Source organism: Hesperophylax consimilis, chromosome 30 (assembly GCF_061612785.1).
Source record: "Hesperophylax consimilis isolate HC1 chromosome 30, BYU_Hcon_1.0, whole genome shotgun sequence".
Lineage (NCBI taxonomy): Eukaryota > Metazoa > Arthropoda > Insecta > Trichoptera > Limnephilidae > Hesperophylax > Hesperophylax consimilis.
In genome coordinates, this window is record NC_142865.1 from 11,256,619 (window position 1) to 11,277,428 (window position 20,810).

The 20,810-nt window shown below is 33.8% G+C and overlaps 1 long non-coding RNA gene across 1 annotated transcript in view; it reads left to right on the plus strand.

The window, feature by feature from the left end:
- The first annotated feature begins 498 nt into the window (after positions 1-498).
- The window catches only part of LOC149409632 (uncharacterized), a 34,460-nt gene continuing 14,148 nt past the window's right edge, over positions 499-20,810 (plus strand). Inside the window, exon 1 of the long non-coding RNA XR_016305145.1 lies at positions 499-820. This is a non-coding gene — a long non-coding RNA (uncharacterized LOC149409632). The remainder of the gene's footprint in view (positions 821-20,810) is intronic.

Genomic DNA, 20,810 nt, shown 5'->3' on the forward strand with positions numbered 1-20,810 from the left:
CTAAATATGATATAGGCCCTGAGGAAAATTATTTTGTGAGGAGTTTCTTTTTACTTTCACGGGACTATCGGTACCCAGGTACTCCATTGTGAACTGCTAGCCCGTATATTTTTACATAATCCGTTAATAGAATCTATTGCCGTTACCCCTTTTCCAGTTTGCTTATCGTATTATATTCATTGTTTAGTCTTACAAGGAACAGGATAATTGCTTATTTCGAACACCAAACACGGTAGTGCAATACTAAAATAGATCAGAAAACAAATCACAACACTAAATAGCTGTTGTTTGTCATCTCCTTACCAGACAGCAATATTCATTTATATCCATAATGATAATTTGTAAGTCTAATTGAATTTCTGTAGTCTCTCCGTATTATAATTATTTATATTTGTGAGCGTTAAGTTGCTTGCTGCTTATCAGCACGCGTGGTACACATGTTAAAATCATATATAAAGTCGTTTCCTTCAAGCGGCCGGCCATTCCCATTGTCAGTTCACAGCTGCTAGCTTGTCGAATTCGAAAAGGATTTTGACAGTTATTTTTCTAATAAACGGTCGAAACATTTCAAATCAGTTAAATTTACGAAAATTGCTGCGTTTTTTAAAAAAGTGATCATTTTGATATTAAAATTATTGTGATAATTTCAAGTGCAAAAAAAACCTTTTTGAATCAACTTTTTGTAAAAGTGTTGTTTTTGGACAAAAGTGACAAAATTTTGTAAATTCGTTTGCAAAATCCGAAGATTCTCCAATTTGGAATATCACTACAAAATTTTTCTGCAATGGCACAAGGGACATACTATTGGCGGGTTTCCGCGGTAAGTCAAAGTTCTTTAAATTTGTTATCCTATCGGAGGTTGGTTATCATCAGGGTACTCTTCACCTTGCAGTGAACAACCCGGAACATTGACGGGAATTAATTCATGCCAAGTTTTTAGACTGAAGTTACCACCTTTTCCAAAAATCTTCAAGTTGATTTTCATGTGCTTTTGTATTTTTCGCTGGTCGTCATGCGACCAAGATATTTGTTCATTTTTTCAAATTTATGGTGTACAATTTCTAAATTTAAGCAATGCCATAAAGAACTTTAAAGCGAAGCTTAATGCCAAATCACTATTTTGATTAATCTTTATAACGAATTGGTGTAAGTACATTATGAATACCAAAAAACATGCTTTAGATAAATTGAAGGTTTTCCTATCGCTTTGCTTGAGTAGAATACAAATAAAAAAATAAACTACTCAATAAAAAATGTAAATGCAAACTACTAAAAAAAATATTTTTTCGATAGAAATATTTTTATATGTATGAACGCATAAAGGAAACAACTTTAAAAAAATACAGTATTATAGCTTAGATTATCTGTGACAGTTTCACTTGATTAAATTTTTTGCTTTCTTATAAAATTATGTACAAAATATATAAAAACCAGTTTTGTGCGTGAAATCGAACATTTCTAGACTCCGTTTGTCAAGCGATTTTAATGCCTATTACCTACAATATAAGTTATACCAAGAATATACACATTTTTGGCTCGTAGCTTCCTCGTAACATTTTCCCCTATCTGTACTGAGCTGTTGAGGATACGCCAGTACCATCTGCATTTCAAAATCATCGTTCTATCTTCCAGGCTTATTGTACGTACGACGAAAAGTAATATTTCAAAAATTAAATTAATAAATAATATTTGACGGACTTACGTCTGACGACGGTTAAACGAAGTTGAGAAGCGAGTAAAGTAAAAACTATGTGCGAACGCTTTAAATAATTTTTTTTCAAATGTCGGAAAAAATCTCGCAAACGAAATTACTAACAACATAGATAATACCACCACATCAGGAATTCCAGTAGCTTCATTAAATAAAACGGTAAAAACATTCGAAACGATAACCGAACAAGAAACTGTTGTTATAATACAAAACCTAAAAACTGAGTCCGCACCAGGTTTTGATGGGATAACCGTTGAAATTCTGAAAAAAAATCTTAACTTTTTGAAAAAACCTATTACACATATCATAAATAATAGTCTTAAAAAAGGAATCTTTCCATCTATTTACAAAAAAACTATTATTTCACCGATTTTTAAATCAGGTGATACTAAAGAAATTAATAACTACCGACCTATATCAGTATTATCAAATATCTCAAAAATTTTTGAAAAGGTAGCAAAAAAGCAACTGCTAAAATTTATTGAAACTAATAATATATTGAGTGACCAACAATTTGGATTTCGCGAAAAAATAAGCACACAGGACGCAATTATAGATTTAACAACAAAAATACATCAAGCACTAGACAAAGGCAAAAAATCTCTTGCAATATTCATAGACCTAAAGAAAGCCTTCGACAGCATAAGTCACAAAAAATTACTCTACAAGCTTAACAAAATAGGAATTATAGATAATGCCAAAATGTGGATAGAAAGTTTCCTGAACTCTAGAAGTCAATATGTAAAAATAAATAACACTCTCAGTGAACCGAACACAAGTGACTTTGGAATACCACAAGGCACCATATTGGGCCCTCTTCTATTCATATTATATGTTAATAATATCTTTAAATTACCATTAACAGGAAAACTCATTTCATATGCAGATGATACTGCAATTATATTTCAAGCGAATTCATTGAATGAACTTGAAATAATTGCTAACAATGATATCAATACGTTAAAATAATGGTTTGATAAAAACTTATTAACATTAAATATTGAAAAAACATATTATATAATTTTTAGTATAAACAAAATAAACCCTTTTATTACATTAAATATTAAAATACATTCAAAAAAATGCATATCAAAAAAATCTACTTGCCAAAATAATGACTGTTTATCCATAGGAAATAAAAATGAAATTAAATATTTAGGTGTAATAATAGATAGTCAACTTAAGTGGAAAACTCACATAAACAATATCATAAATAGATTAAGAAAACTCATTTACATATTTATTAGTCTAAGAAATATACTTAACTTAAAAATTCTTAAAAATATTTACTACGCTCTAGCCCATTCAATAATACAGTATGGTATCGTTGCGTGGGGGGGAGCTTACAAATCATCACTTTTACCGCTGGAAATCACTCAAAGGCTGTTAATAAAAATTTTAATAAAAAAACCATCAGACTACCCAACCTTACAACTTTTCCAAGATTTTCAAGTCCCATCACTAAAAAATACATATACGAAAAATACGCTACTTCAAATCCACAAAGATCTGTATAAGAAGTCACACCATGCCATGGTTCGTGTCGAGAGCAATAGGCAAAATACAATGGGTCGCTTATGGACTCCATTAATGCATACCAGTTTTGCACAACACTATTACACGTACACTGGAGTGGTATGGTTTAATAAATTAACGACTGAGATGAGATTAGAACCGGATTTTAATAAATTTAAAAATAAAATTAACCTCACTACAATAAATAATTTAACGAATTAGAATGACGATGATATCTCACTAAATTATTTTATAAATTATTATATAAAAAAACTAAAATCTCTTCACTTTATATGTTTTTATGATTCTTTTTTTCTTCTATTTACATATGTATGTTAAGTTTTTATTATTTTCCCTTTACACACGAGTTTTAGACTCTTGTAAAGGTAAACATGTTAATTTTTATTGAAATATGTTCTTACTATGTAAATTTAAACATTATACTGTATTTTATAAAATAAATAAAAATATTAAAAAAAAAAAAAAAAAAAAGGAGAGAGAATTAACCCGAATTACAAGAGAGACGAAAGATGGATTGAAAACATTGCGTCTAATTGTGAACTTAATCCTTTCCAAAGAAAATTTATAGAAATAGGTAATACATTGTTTTAGTCAGTTAAAATTGAATGTAACATTTTAAATAAATGAAAAGTTCACTAAAGAAAATACAGGGTTTTCCAATAAGAGGTGTTATTTTGAATAGCCCGCAATTTCGGTAGATTTTACTTTTGAAGCTGTTATTTTTTGACATTTGACAAGTAAAAACGTAATAAAAAATGAACGTTACACGCTTCAACAATGCATTAAAATTATTAAAATTCACTTGAGTGAATCAAATGCAAATCATCTTGAGTGATGAGGCCCATTTCCACCTCGGTGGCTTCGTCAACAAGCAAAATTGTCTCATCTGGGGCTCGGAAAACCCAAGAGTTATTGTTGAAAAGCCTCTCTATTCTCAACATGTGACTGTTTGATGCAATTTATGGTCCGACGGAGTCATTGGACATTACTTTTTCGAAAATGAGGCTGGAACAACATTTACGGTGAATGGATTGCGCTATTGAGAGATGATAAATGATTTTTTTTGGCCGAAATTGGATGGTATTAATTTGGACAACGTTTACTTTCAACAAAACGGCGCTACGTGCTACACAAGCAACGAAACTATTGATCTTTTACGATTGCGTATCAAAATAACACCTCTTATTGGAAAACCCTGTATAAGGATTCCTGTAATTTCCTATCATGTAAATGTTATTACAATAACACAACCTTGTTTATAGATTTAAATCAATTGATTGTATCTCATACCACTGTGTTCGTGTTGGCTATTGGCTATGAGTCGGACAATTAATACGCAGGGAAAATCGATTAGATATCCAAATACCTCAGCTCTGTTATGTTCCTCTGTTTGTGAGCCTGTTTTACACTGTTTTTGTTTCGGATTTTTGACTAAAATGTCTAACCAAACTGAATGATCTTTTTTGTCCAAAGGAAAAGTATTTATGTTACGGCTGGAGGCTGCAGTTCTGTATTTAAGATGTTTAGGGTGTTTTCGATTAAATCTTAGATTGCTTAAAACCTTTTTACAATAATTCTGTCGCTGTTTCAGCATTGATAATGAATTACCCTTCCAGCAATTATCAAGATTTCCATGTAGTGATTGGTACATTCTTGCGTTTTAACTTTGCTTCATACTTACAATTTTGGTCCATAGCCTTCCATTTAGCCTTTCACAGCGTTTTAGCCGTCACTCCATCTCTGCTGTGATCATAATAGCTTTTTTCCTTGTCCGGTAAAGCAGAGAGTTTCAAACAATTCAATTCCTTATCAAGATGGCTTACCCAGTCCTATTTCAAATCAACGAATTTAGCAATTTCTGAAACATGATCATAGTCTTTACATAATTTTGTTGTCTAAATGTTTGTTAAACTTAGTAGTCTCTATCTATCAGATGAAATATTAATTTAAATACAGGATATCCCAAGGTAAAGTGCACTTACTTCGGGGGGGGGTGATTCTACACGAAATTACAAGTAAAAAAAAATAACATTTTTTCTAAATTCCAACGTTTTATGATAGTTTTCGGTTAAAAAATTTGATTTCTTTGTATGGGAAAAAAAACACTGGAATTTCGAAAAAAGTTATTTTTCTTCATCCATCATTTCTAATCACCTCCCGAAGTTACTGCACTTTGCCCCCGGGATACCCTGTGTAATATAATTAAGGAGCGGTCGGTCCAGATGAGAATTTTGAAAGCACTGCTCATCTATGTATCTTTTAAACTTATGACCTGTATTTAAAATCGTTAACTATTAAAATATTGTTCATACAACTTGTGATTCTGATGTTAAAATAGACCTCGATAGTATTGGTTACGATGCTGGTCAATGCTTTGATCGTATTATTAAAACCTCTACCAGCTGCTATATCAATGTGTACGATCTACCTAGAATCAATGCAATATGCCACGAATTCATGAAAGCAAGCCCAGACCTCCGCGTAAACATATCTGGTAAGCTTCATGTAACAACTAAAGATTGTGTAGTTTATGCACTCATAACGTCAGAACATACTAACAGAAAATACTACAAATCCCAAGGGAAGACATTGAGTTGGCTACACCAGGCAAAACTGATGAAAGCAATTCCAGATAGAATTGGCCAGCAACGAACGGAGACCGCTGAAATAGCCCAGGACAGAGACACCTGGAGGTGACTTTTCAAAGCGATGACAAGGGGACACTGTGATTTTACTGCCCAAAATATAAATGCCATTATACCTACATAGGATGGGAAACATTTTACCTCTCCCTTCAAAAGTCTTTAAATTAACTTGTCTAGCTCAAAAGCTCACAATCTTATCATTAAAGAGCAAAATTTCCCTGAACAAGTAAGCCGATATTGTGATATAATAACACCAAAGTGATAAACCCAGATGAAGATGGATATGTAGGCGATCATTATTAGATACACCGTACTGGACAAAGGCTGCAAGCTAGATACTCGTACATAAGTGCAACTCGTCCTAGCAGTAGCGGTCACCTTCCTCATCACAGTTTTGCGCAGTACCGTTGCAAATAAAATACTTGTGCATCATAATCTATAGAATAACGTTCGCGAAGAAGTGCTGAGACAAAAAAAAAAAACAGCCAGGTATGAACAACAGGTTTGTTTGTATGGTTTGAGATTTTCACGGCCAAGTATAACGGGATAATCGTAGTTATTTTTTGGTGATTTATTATTATTGCGCTTCCTCCTTCTAGGTTAAAGTGGAAATTCTTAACGAATGATTCTATGGAGGGATTGAATTGACGTGGAGAAAACTAACCAATGCTTCCGGCAGCGTTACAGTATCCATCTGACGTATGCCTTGATGATGAACACTGTAACGTTAGCTAAAGAAGGCGAAGCGCAACACGGAGAATCAAATAATGACAATTGACCATGATAAGCCACATCGAAATACGATGGAGTAAAGTGGAGATAATCATATTTATGCTCTGCGATTCTAGAAGATCAGTGTAAATGCAATTCCGAGGAAATTGCTGACTATCCTGCTAAAAATCTCAACTCGGCCAAACGAAACAGCTCCTGTGAGGGTTTTCTCAGTCGCCAAGACCTACGTCCTACACCCTAACCTAACCCTTTTGGCAAAACCTCCCCCTTTCACGCCATTAAAACATGTGGATAGTATTTATTCGCGAAATGGCGTTCTTCTTTTCCTGTTCATTTTTATAACACTATATTACTAGTTCTTATTATTGATATGGAGACGACTTATGGATGTCCATAAGATGAATTACCATCTTCAATATTTTCCTTATTCTTCTGACAGTTCCTTCTCTAGGGTTGCCAATAGGTTGTCATGCCCCCTGGTTTCATAGCGTAGTGCCCAGGAATTCCTATCAAGGTGGGACGTTGACACCACAGATAAAAGGATGTTTATTCAACCTCTTCACATATCCTACAGCTTTTAGTATTTGCTTTCCTCCCGCTGCATGTATCAGAAATGTATGAGGTAACATTTTCCTTAATAGCTCCACTAACTCTCTCAGTGATCACTTATATCTGAACCTAATTTGAGGTTTACCATGTACGTGGTATTATCACAATACAAAACAAGCTTCTATGAAAAGAAAGATTAATAATAATGAAATCCGAAATAATATGAGATTTGTAACAAGTATATACTTAAGGAGAGGGTTAACATCTTACACGAGTTTTTTATTCCAGATAAGTACGGTTCACTTGTCGTGTATCTTTTATTAAATTATACACCGCTTTGCGCATTTTATTAAACTTCGATAAAAGCTATATTGCTTACGTAATCTTGAAAAAACTGTTTTTCAACATTACTTAATATTTAATATCCAAGATGCTCATTGCAACAATGGTTTAAACTGGATGCTGCACATAATAATACCAACAAATTAGTTGCCCTGGTTTCCAAGGAATCTTCACCACCAACAAAAATCTACAATACCAACATTTTACAAAAGAATTTTTTTGGGCAGTATTGAGATGCGTTGGAAACTTGTAAAACATTGTTCAACACATTACACATTGCAGAGCACCTGAAGGTAGTCATGATTTCACTGAACTGCTATTGTAGTTGGTCGAATTCTAAGGGTTAAATCACAAGTAACGTACGTTTAAGTCTGATACGTAATTTGTTCACAAAAGCAGCCGAATAATTCGTAGACTTTGGTATTCTAAGCATTCTAAGCGTGACTACGAAAAATGTGTATTTTGAAGAACTGCCAATCGAAAAATATGTCCTTCAAACAATTGATTTCAAAGAATTGATATTCGAAGAATTTGTATTCGATGAATTTACCTATATTCATCGACGATGGTATAATTTCATTGATAGACTTATAGGTACTTTTCCAACTGCGTTTATAATATATTTCTTCTTCGTATGGTGTAGGAAAGTGCTGTGGTTTTTCAGTCAGTCAACGGCATCACAAGTCATTTGGTTCAGCATACATGAGCCTCCGGGAAGGTTGTGGATTGGAGAATACACATTCTTCTATGACATTATGTTCTATGGTTTAAATTAGTTCACATTCGCACAGTTGAGAGTCCTTTAATCTTCAATCAACTACGTGATTCGGCTTATGGAGGCCTACAACGATCTCTGGTAATTTAGTAGTTGGGTTCATTGCAAGTGTTTTCGCATCCGAGGACTGCCACTAAGTTTACCATGAATCTAGGAAGGCTACATTTAAAACATCGAAAATTATTTTTAAAATGGACAACCCTGTTGTGTCTGATTCCGCGTCAATTCGTCGACTTTTTTGAAGGAATCATCGCGTTATCTGGGTTGTTATGCCGAATTTATCGTCTGTCTTTATGACGACATAATTAAAATTATTTGTTTTAACTCCGCAAAGTCCGAAAACCTGTTTCCGACATATCGTTTTTACCGTTCTATCTCTTACTTCCAGGTTCCTCTCTAAAGTAGACCATCTTTTTCATCATCTCATTTCATTTCTTTAAATGTTTATTTCTCCTCGAGTATTTTGATTGCTTCTTTTTTTGTGAGCGTTTTGTTTTGAACTTGTCTCTCACCTTTCCTGTAATGTGTGCATGAAAGGGGTTGGGTGCAAGCGAGAGAGAATGTTATATAAAGGTATATATGCCTGTTCCGTCTTCTCAGATCATTAGTCTGTTCTCGAATAAACACCTGTACAAATCAACCACACTCTTCTTTACAATATGTTATCATTAGTTCTTTCTTGTTACTCTTGCCCAATCAAGAAAATGGTCTAATCACATTTTCGCTTCAATTCACAGACTTGCTATATTGTTTTAATGGCCTCGGTGGATGAGTGATTAAACCTAAGAAAAATATGTACCTAAGTATCAATAAAATTCATTGCTGTCAAAATTTATATTTTTATTTGTATCTGAAGGAGCGTAAGTCCATTGCAGTTACGCCCATATTATATCACAATTTAACGAATTCTCACGTACATGTTATCGACATTTATATGACTTGTCAACAACTTTGTCGTCAAAATTAACCGGTAAAGTTACGTCAAATAATATTATTAAATACGAGACGAGTAATTACTCGAGATAAAAGCATTGTTTTTTATTATCAATAATAATTACTTAATTATAATGAGGCAAACATTTGTATATTAATTGGTTTACAACAAAATATTGTTAAAATGATACCTTCACCTAAATAAACTTTAGTCAATGCTCGCTTAGGTAATTATAATGTTGTTATTACGAATATAAATCACTTATTCATTGGATATCGTAATTAAAATTTTTAGTAATAATATATTGTTCGTCTTCAACTTAGAATAATGAAGAAAACTAAAAGTGTCTTTCATGCAAATTTGAATGGAAACAAATGTTCCATTTAGCCCGATACCCCAGTGATCTGTCTCACTTAAACTCACCTGACATTGTAGATCTCCATCCATTTGAACATCCACGAGGCGTTTATCTTGTTCTTCTTTGTTCTATGGTCTTCAATTTCTGCCGAATGTATTTTATAAATAAGACCTACCTACCCAAGGTATTTCAATTAACTCCAATTATTGTTTGATAATGTTCCCGGTTCTTCTTTTCTGGTATCCTACAGGGCTGCTCCATTGGTCCACCGTTATTTCTTATCATAAAATTTGACCTGCTGATTTTACTTCGCTTTATTTTTAGTATCATTATACAATATGTTTATATCAACAGACCATACCGTATTTAAGTTTGATTATAGAATACATGAAAGAGGTAATGTCAATAAGACACGATAAAGAAATGCGGATACTCTCTTGGACGATAAAATTATACAACTGCTTTATTAAAAGTGTATATTTGAGACCATTTTTAAAATAAATATTAGTTTTACCTGAGCGCTAACAGTGGATTATTTCATTATTTAGCCGATTTCGCATCCATAATACGAGTATAAATCATGATATTAGACGAGCCTATTTATTAATAGGTATTTAATAGATATTCATGCGTTCGTATAAATAATTATTTAAACGATTTACGTAAAAGTACAAAGGTTGACTTGATACGTTAGGTTGATCGGAGGGATCACACCTACTTATCATTTTATCACTAAAAACAATTGAAGCACTTGTAATAATTATTAGAATAATAAAAAGTATATATTTTTTTATTTATTTTTCGGAATAACTTTATTGAGTAAAACCTCAAATTGTAATATTTAATTATTGAAGTCAATATTAGCGATTTCTAAACGAAAATCTGAAACAGAAAAAACAGAAAAGGATACGGTCACATCTAGGACTCGAACCCAGAACCCTTGCCTTGCCGGGGCACCGCTCTACCACTGAGCTAATGCGACCCTATCCCCTTCGGTCACTTTTAACTGTATCATACTTCGAATAAGAACTACCAACATTGTCTTCATTACAGCACATTTTTATTGGCAACTATCTTTATGTATGACCGCAAGATTCAACCCGAACTAAATGCAATCTAGACAGCGTCTTTTTAGATAAACCAATCTTATTTTTTAATTTTTAATGTGCGATATCTATTGACTTTTCTGCAAGTCTAGGATGAATATTTATTTTTCGGAATAACTTTATTGAGTAAAACTTCAAATTGTAATATTTAATTATTGAAGACAAAAATAGCGATTTCTAAACGAAAATCTGAAACAGAAATATCAGAAAAAGATACGGCCACATCTAGGACTCAAACCCAGGACCTTTTTATTACAGAACATGAATAGAACCTTCACAGAACTTGAAAACAACTTTGAAATTTGATGAATTGTTCAAATTTTTTTAAACAACCCTTCCTAAGATTTTGGGAAATTAATGAGATTCTGATATCTTGCGAATAGAGTTATTGAAGTGAGTTTATATGGATTATGAGTTATCGAACAGTTTTTCTATAAAAAATTGTATAATTGAATATTTTTATACATTTTATCTACAGTTGGTACAATGAATAAAGTAAAGGGGGTTTCAGAAGAAAATGTTGACGGTTTTCTTAAGATTGCCTTTTTAGATTGGGAAATTATGTTTATTGGATTTAAAATATCTATCAAGAATTATTCATTGCCAATTTCAGGGATTTTTCTATTATACAATATTTTCAAGTGACTTTCATTTATCTTTCTCTCTATCTATGTTCTCATCTTTATTCATCTTCTTCCCCTTGTCGAATTCTGGTCCCATCCTTCATCCTTATATTGCAAATTCCGCCACTCTCATTTATTTACCATTTTTTAGGCATTCTCAATTTATTTATTTAACACTGGGTCAACCTTAGTATGGCATGAGAAAAATTTACCAAAAATCTTTAGCTAGATTTCTTGTTCAATTAGATTACGAAATAACTGATCAAAATACTGTTCGTGAATGGTAGAAAAATAGAAGTCATAAGATTGATAGTAAAATACAGCAATACTAATTATTCTCTATCTCACTGAAAACTTTTTGATAATATTTCTAGCAGCGGGCAAAAGTTATCTCCTTCCTCGCATACGATTATGAATTAATGTCTCTATCGTGCTACTAATTTTATCGACGCTTCCGAAAAGCGTCACGGGACTATTGGAAAATGTTACAATTACTACTGTATAAATAATATATCAGTTTATTACACTGTAATAAAATATTGTAATTAATGTTATTAGTAATTACTTTGGTAATCGGTAGGCGTGAGAATTATTTTATATTATCGATGAAAACATTACTTTTTATACACAATTGTTATGATGCCGACTGACTTGTTCCTTATCAACTCAATAGTATCTCTTTCGCAAGGAGATACCTAGCATAGTTCATCCCATGGTTCTTTATATGGTGGCCTTTTCATCTCACAGTTCTTGATTACAGTGCATTTTTGAGATCTAAATGTAAGTACTAGGTATTGACGTATCTTCTTGATTTTGTGTAGGGCTAAGTTTGTTGAAGTCGACCCTTCTAAATCTCCTTCTCTCAAATTCACTGGTTTGGTTTTCTTTACCAAGTTTTGAAAGTTGACTCACGTCCACAATCACGGTGTTTTATAGTTATTACCGAATAATAATGTTGTTTTTATTTTACGACTGTAGATAATACAAACATTAGAGCTCTTTACCACGTACCACAGAGATAAAAGACTTTTGTCTGTCTGTCCAGTAATAAGGTGTTTGTCTCTACAACTCTACACCGTGGAGTCACCTTAGTTTAGGTCTAACAACGCCAGATCATAACCGGTGTTATAGAGAAGCCTCTTGAGAGACTTAGGTGTTCCCCAAGGATCGGTGCTTGGTACAGTTAAAATATTTACATTCCAATCTGTAGTCTGCAGAATATATATTGCTTTAATGGCAACCAACCACCGATAGGAGAAGTAAATAGGAAAAGAAGAAATCAATAAAATACTGTTAGACTCTACGGTATGCATTAATCTATATCAAAAAACGTATGCAGGAAAGCCTCGTTGGTGGTCGGCTATCTTGCATCCTTGCCGGGACAGGGCAAGGGTCCTGGGTTCAAGTCCTAGATGTGACGTGCTTATCTTTTTCTTATTTTTATTTTTCAAATTTTCGTTTTGGAATCGCTAATATAGTCTTCATTAATTAATAATCAGCAGTTTGTCCTCAGGACATAATTTTCTTTATCAATCCAAATATTTGTATTTCAACTTCCTTTCAAAAAAATCTTAATTATTTGTATTTTTTTGGGTAGGTAGTTAACCCAATATTCTATCAATTCACGAGAATACATAACGCATCATAAACCAAATTTTATCTTGTCCACACATAAGTATCTTTATGATTTAGTATTTTAGTTGTGTAATAGTTATCTCAGTATGATGTTTTATTTTCTGTAACACAATTTTCGTTATCATCACAATGTTTATACAAATTAAGAACATAGTAAAAATTTACAAGTAATTTAGTAATTGTTTTGCTATTATTTGAAATCTGTTTTACATTGAAATAAACAAATCTAGATAAGCCTTAAACAGGAAGTAGTAGTAGAAAGGAATCAATCTGATTTTGGAACCACGCCTTATTCTCATCTCGATTGTTCTGTACTTGGTGGCTTGGCGGGGCGTAAGGAGATCCTACGACCTTTGACGCACTAATAAATAAATCAAATGGAGGGATATAAGTAGATATGTACATATATTAATTTAACGACGGTAAAACATTAACTTCTGCTTTTGTTAATTTCAATTTAATTTCACTTTTGTCAACGAAAATTTGTATTATTTGTAACAAAATCAATGAAAATAATATGCTATATATTAATCTAATTGCCATACGTCACCCCAAGGGTGCCGTATTCATCCGGTGAGGTGTGTTCAGGATGCGCCTGCCTACCAACTGCGTGGGGTGCCAGATCGGTAGAGGCTGGTTTGGGAAGACTCTTTTACCTCTCCAACTGGTCGCTCGACCTATCGTCTTGGACAGTCGCTCAGTGTGAGAAGTATTAATAGATGGATTGTGGACACGGGAAGGAAGAATATAAATAAAATGTTACAACCTAACAAACATTAACGTTTTGTTATGTTTTGAAGAATATTTCCTCAATTGGCGACTAAAGCCAAATGGGTCGAAAACAGTTGCGACAACTTTCCATCAGCGGGACTTTAAAATCTACCCCTCTCCCTTGGCTCCCGGTACTTGCAAACATAACTCCGCCAAACATCAGGCGAGAAATTTCAAACTGAATTTATTTTTTTGTTTTTGATTTTATGGATTCTTTCGTAATCCTCTAACTAGCTAGGGCTTATAACAATACCCTTCATGTTTCTAACTAACTAGTACTGCGGCTGATTAGCCTTATTACTATCACCATCTGATGGTTGTATTTAATTGACTGAATTTATGTTACATTAATAAGTTTTATGAGGAAAAATTCTTAACTGGATAAAAAACCTCGAAGGAATACAAGAAGGCGCTGCAAAAAAGATCAATACCTTTGCACGAAGATGTCGCCCCCCACCCGGCATGCCGCTTGAAGTCCCGAAAGCCCTTCTGGGCAGAAGGAGAGAGGCTCCTCCGATTACCTCTCACCACAGAAGATAGGTGGAAACTTGTGGCAAACGGCCAACGTGGGAAATGCCCATCTCATACAGGACCCCACCGAGAGACAGGCTGGGTTCTCATTGCCTCGCAAAACCTGGTCCGCCATCAATAGGTTAAGGTGCTCCCATATCCGCTGTGCCCACATGATGCACAGATGGGGCCTTAAAGAGTCGGCGATGTGTGAATGCGGTGCGGTACAGACCACTAAATATGTGGTCAACGAATACCCGCTTCATTCATTCCCGGCGGGATTGATGAGATTGAGGTTGAAGAAGAAGAATTACTACGTTATACTAGAAGTCGGCACTTATGTCAGTGCAGAAAATCTGAGACTGACTACCATGTGTATTCCTCATTGCCCAGAATACTGATGGGGGAAATAATTATTCCGAGTCAGTGAAAGTCTTCAATTTATCACTTAACAAATACAAAAGATTGTTACTGACTCGGAATTGTCAGTAACAATCAGTCAGTAACGATGGTTGATGATATCATATCCTCATCTTTCTGCTCCAATTGATTCCACCAAAGGTTGAAAGCCATTTGCGCCACACTATTGAGTTTGGCAGCCATTTCTGGTCTAGAGTCCCTTTATACCTAGATAAAAAAAACTCTTGAAAATGTGCAAAAACGGGCTATTCATTCGATAGATATCTTTATCTTAAACTCTTGCTGGGGGAAGGGTAGTTCTACCTTTTAATCGATGCAAATCACCACAACAATCCTTGTTTATTTCCCCTGAATAATTATTCAACAGACAACTTAATAACAGCGAATTAAATACTTGACAACTGAACAATCTAGGACAGATGATATTAAATGCAAGATAATTAAATTAGAAAGCATTAAATTTATCCGCCGTGATGTATTCCGATGTTGCCAACGCCGGGTTATCAGGATATATTCTACAGTTGGAATTATTATGACACCAATGACATGTATGGTAACAAAGTTGCTAAAGACCTTCTGCATAGCTACCGTAAGCACTCAGGCCATAGGTCCATTGCACTATCTCCCATGTACAACCTTGTTCCTTTGACAGTAGGCCAGTCCCTCTAATGCAGTTCAGCAGCGATGTCCTTGCGTGTTTGGCCGTGTCTTGTGGTTCCCAGATATTTGAGCCATCTTCCAATCAAGGCAGAACATTGGCGCCATAGATGGATATATATATATATATATATATATATATATATATATATATATATATATATATATATATATTTCTTCATACTGTTTTTTCCTCCAGCTATTAGTGTTTGCTTTTCACTCCCAACCAGGGACGGATCTAAGACTCAAAATGCAGTCACTTAACACGACCAAGGGGAGATGGGCAAAAACTTTATTTTGATTGTGATTTTTATGCAAAAACACTTTTGACCAATTCACCAAATTTCATAGTTAATTTTCAACATCGAGTTTGGGGCCCTATACAGAGTTTCATATAAGTAGGTATTATTTTCTGAGTCATGTGTCCTTAATGTAAACCGTTTTCCCAACAGCTCCATTGCTGACTTATTATGCCTTAAGGAACGTATTTCCTATCAGGGCCTCCTGTGTGGGGTAAATCTGGCCACCAATCATCTCAAGCGCTTTAAATATAAGGTTAGTATTGTGATTGCTCGGGCCCGGGGCCTGACGATTTATACCTCCCCGAACCCCCTCTTGGCGGCCCTGTCTATGAGCATGAGTTCCAGGCCTCCATCAGGTCGGGGGCCCTGTGCTCGTTCCCGAATCCCCATAGGGTAAAGAAGTCCAGTCAGCATTTGATGAAATGCTGACCGTCTGATCCTCATCTGCTCCCAACAGCTGTGTGTGTGTCATGTGTGTTTGAGGTGGCAGTGTCCTTTTAATAGTCCTGCTAGTTGATAAGTCGGTCTCAGTCTTGAGCAGTTGGGGGGGGGGATTGGTACAAGCGTCATGATATATAAATCGAACTGAATAAGAGCATTAATAGTTTTCACAGACCTGAGATATTGACACAATTATTATTCAAATCGTTCAAATAGGTACAATATTATAATCTCTTATGTGGCATCTTGACATATTGACATCTCTTGTGAAGTTGTTTTAAATAGGGGATATGAAAACACTGTGTAGATATTAGTTATGAACGATGAATACTTGAAGATACATCTACTTGGGAAGCTTGTTCACGAAAAACAGAAAGAATGTCATATTTTATTTCCTATGTAGTTTCCTCAAAATAGCTATTTATAGTCAGATTTTTTTTTCTCTCTAATGTTATAAAAAAATATAATGTAATGAAGAGACGCTAAAACATTTTGCCAAACATGTGCCAATCAACATGCGGATATCCAACCTTCGTTAGAAGTAGGGTTGCCATCTATAAAATTTTTCAACCAGGACAAGAGGCGTGAAAACCCCGGATTTCAGAGCCCATAACCCGGACATGTCAACAGATTTTTTTAAACACAGTCAGTGTAAATAAAAACAGTTTAAAATGTCATAAATCACCTTTTTATTTATTTTCAGACCTTAAAATTGAATTTTACATCTTTTATCATCATTTTAAATGTACCTAACAAAACAGAATCTTATTACAGTTTGTTACACATGTTTTCATAATCAGTTAGAATTTTTTCATTCTTAAAATAAAACTAAAATTATTAATTTACTCTGTTATGAAAACTAAACCTTATTAAAATATTAAAAATAACAAAATTCAATTAAAAACAAAAATCTTAAAAATACTGAGACCATTTTAGTATTCAGTCTTACAATTTTTGAGGTAACTCTTAACTGAATAATAATTATCTTCTTTAAATTTCTATCAGTAGCCATTTACACAACAGAATACCTCTTAACATCATATAAACGAAATTCAGTCTTCTTAAATCTTAAGCAACAAAACTGACCCTTTTTAAAGTTTAGACTTACTGGAATGTAAGTTACATTATTATTTTTTTTAAACATAAAATATCCAAAACTATTCTCATTTATATCACCTTAAATTTTAATCAACAGCCATATTACCTTAATACAGGCATTAGCCTGGTATGGTTGTAAAAAAATAACAATTTTAATTTCAAGAAATCTATGAAATAATAAAAAATAAAAATAAAAATTCTACGTTTCTTTTACGTAATAAAAACAATCATAACTTTAACTACAAAAATGAATAGAAATTCTAGCACTTGTAAGTACATTATTTGATTATGTAGCTATTAAAGATTTTTCCTCAGCCTCTTGCCTTTTTACTTTTCAGTTTTTTTTGTATTTATCACTCTTTCCGATAGCTTTTAGAATATCTTCCCTTAAGGAATTTGTAAAAATCAATGCAGCTGTATTCTTGGAAATTGAATTTAATTTTAATTACTGACGAGATTGTTTCTACGTTTAGTAAATGTCTTTCTTTTGTCCATTGTTGTGAAATAAATGAGAATATTCTCTCCACGTTGGCATTATGAGCCGAATATAAATTCGCTGATAAGATTCGAATATAAAAGTTGATTTGAATTTAAAAGCTTATCTTGTTCAGTTAGGTTTTGACTAAAATCCTTTAAATTCACCCACTCGTCAAATAATTTTGCGTCGTCAATATCTATGTTTTCGTCTTTTAAATAAAGAACACTGTCTTCAATAAGAGTCCATTCTGTGTTGTTATTAATTTTTGGGCAAAACATCCAGTCAAATTTCTCAAATTGTTTTAACGGTTGCATCCATTCTTCAATGTACTTTTTGATTTCCTTGTAGAAGTCATGCGAGCATTTTATAAACTCTTGTTTCGTGTTTTCAGCTTTATTTATAATACTCTGAACTTTCAACGGCACGAAACTTTCCTTAATTCGGTCATCTAAGCTTTTTGTTATGGATGCAAGTATGCTTCTGGATTCAAGGACTGAATTATCACTTTTCTCTAATTTCTGTATTTTTGAGTGAACGGTGTGCATAATTGAGTGTATGAGAAATAAGTATGCCTCCGAGAGAGGATTTTCAAAAAACTGTTCAATTAAAACAGGTGGACTTTCTATGCTTTCAAAATAATCTTTTAATGGACGGTAGAGCTTCAGGAGTCGCTCGACAGCTGAAAACAGGCTTAGTCAACGCGTCTTGGAATGATACAAAAGCTGTTTATATTCGACCTCAGCTGTTTCACAGAATTCTTTAAGAGCTTCGGTTCGTACTGTATAAGTGGCAAAAAAATTATAAATTTTTAAGATGATGGATTCCACGTCTACTGGCAGTAAATCACATCCGTGGTGCACTGCGTTGTTAATGACATGGGCAGAGCATCCCACACCAACCATGTTTGGGTTTAGATTTTCTTTCAGCTTGTGGAAAACATTGTTGGTTCCATTTCGTTCTATTCCACCGAAGTTTGTATAGCAATTATCTCCAGCAAAAACAATCAAGAGGTCATGCTGGCCGGCCCAAGACTTTAAATTTTTAAACCCGGACTACAAAAGAAACCCCGCCCGGACGCTCCCCGGACGCCTTCTAAACTAGGACAAATCCGGGGAAACCCGGACGGATGGCAACCCTAGTTAGAAGGAATACAACAGTACGAATTCTTTCTTTAATCCAACCCTACTGTTACCATCGTTAACCAGATTCCCCCATTTGACATTCGTCCCGTAGTAAATAATTAATTGCTGTTCCTCAATCAACATTTCACTAATTATGGTTACCATTCCCCTTTGTCCAGAATGTCGAGACTTGTCAAATCACCGTCAAGTCAAAGCATTGAATGTTTTGGTGTAAGCCTAAATGAATTTCGACAGTAGATACGTAATGTGTAATTTTTAAAGCCCTTTAAACCTTCTTCATGCATTGTAATTGTAATTGTCTTCCATCTGAACTTTTTATATTATATTTATATTGTCATTGCTCGTCATTTATATAAGCTCTCCTTTTACTGCCATCTCTTTTTCTTATTCGTGTAAAAATATTATATTCTATTTGTCCGTAAATAAATAAATAAATTCCATCCTCTAAGATAGATCCCGTAATGTTCGATCAGAGTATTGGCACATTGCTAGTTAATCCAAGGGAGCCTGCTATGCCTCAATACAAAGGAATATCCCAAAACCGTAACTTCAACAATTCCCTCATTTCTCAAAAAAATATTTCTCAAATCTCAAATTTCTTCACTTATTCGAATGAGGATTGGACATCATTCCGTTCCTTTTCACATTTTTAAAAATTCACATGCTTGTCTCTCCAGATTGTACCCTCTATAGTCTAGAAGTGGGAACTTTATATCACATATTTTTTGGTTGTCCCTCTCTAAACAAATATTCTCTCTTCTATCAAGCCTTATCTAAAATTGCCTCCTATCTATTCAACATCTCATCTCTTATAAGTCTGAATTCGACTCAAATCTTCTTTATACTTTTTAAATTTGCCATCAAAATTAATATATAAATCTTCTTCTTCTCTCTCTCTCCATAATATGAAATGATGGCCTGCGATGGCAAAACCCTTGAAGAATGAAAGCCAGAAACATTTTGAAAAAAAAATAAAAATTCCTTCTTTATGGACTTATAACCAGACAGCGCATCCTTTACCTTGAGAACACTGACTAATGATACTAATGATTAAAAAAACAGTATTTCAACTGAAAACAGAATGCAAGGCTACCAAACAAAAACATAACAAAAACTGGACACTAAATGATATCACAGCAAAACAAGATGTGAACCTTCCTTGAACCTGTCTGTTCAAATTATTTTTCAAATATTTCCTCGTGAACACAAAAATTCTACCTAGCTCTGAATTTATTTCATTTCTTGTTTACTCCACCATAGTATTATTATTATTTATCATACTGATATCATGAAATGTTGGAAGTGGAAATTAACCAACTCCCCGACATCCGATCCAGCTGAAACTTGGCAGATGGACTTGTTGTCGATGACAATGCATCATGTACACACACATACGAATTTATCTCAAATCAGATAATATTAAATGTCGGTCCTACCCGATCGGCATTTGGTGAGTTGTCAACTCCAGTTCCTGGATAGTAAGGTTAAATACTCAGTCAAACCATTTTTTATGTTTAAAAAGACATTTTTCATAGATTTTTTCTAAAATAATATAACTGCCCCAGCAACAATCTTTTGCATTTATTTTGTGATGGATTAGAAATGTCCATTGACTGGACATAACTATATATTTCTCTCCATTAGTATTCTGTGCAATGAAGACTACGTTTTATCATGTTAATTAGACACAGAATTTCTGTACCAAAATAAGCTACGACTTCTAGTATTACGTTATGGAATCAATAACTTATCTATGCAAGCAATTCTGGACAAACATGCATCATTGGAAATTTTATAAAGAAATGCCAAGTCAGTAAAGATCCTTCTGTCTTACATAATATTCGGATCATTTATCTGAGTGTTGTAGTTCAACAAATTTGCTGGAATGTCCATTTTAAAACTTAGACATTCTATCAATAGATTTTACAAGAATATTATAATGCGGATACCAGACGCGAGAATTTATAAATCCCAACCTTTGTAAGTTAGAACCTATATCGTCGTATTGGGCTATACTTACTCACATCTTCCATAAACTTCCCTTG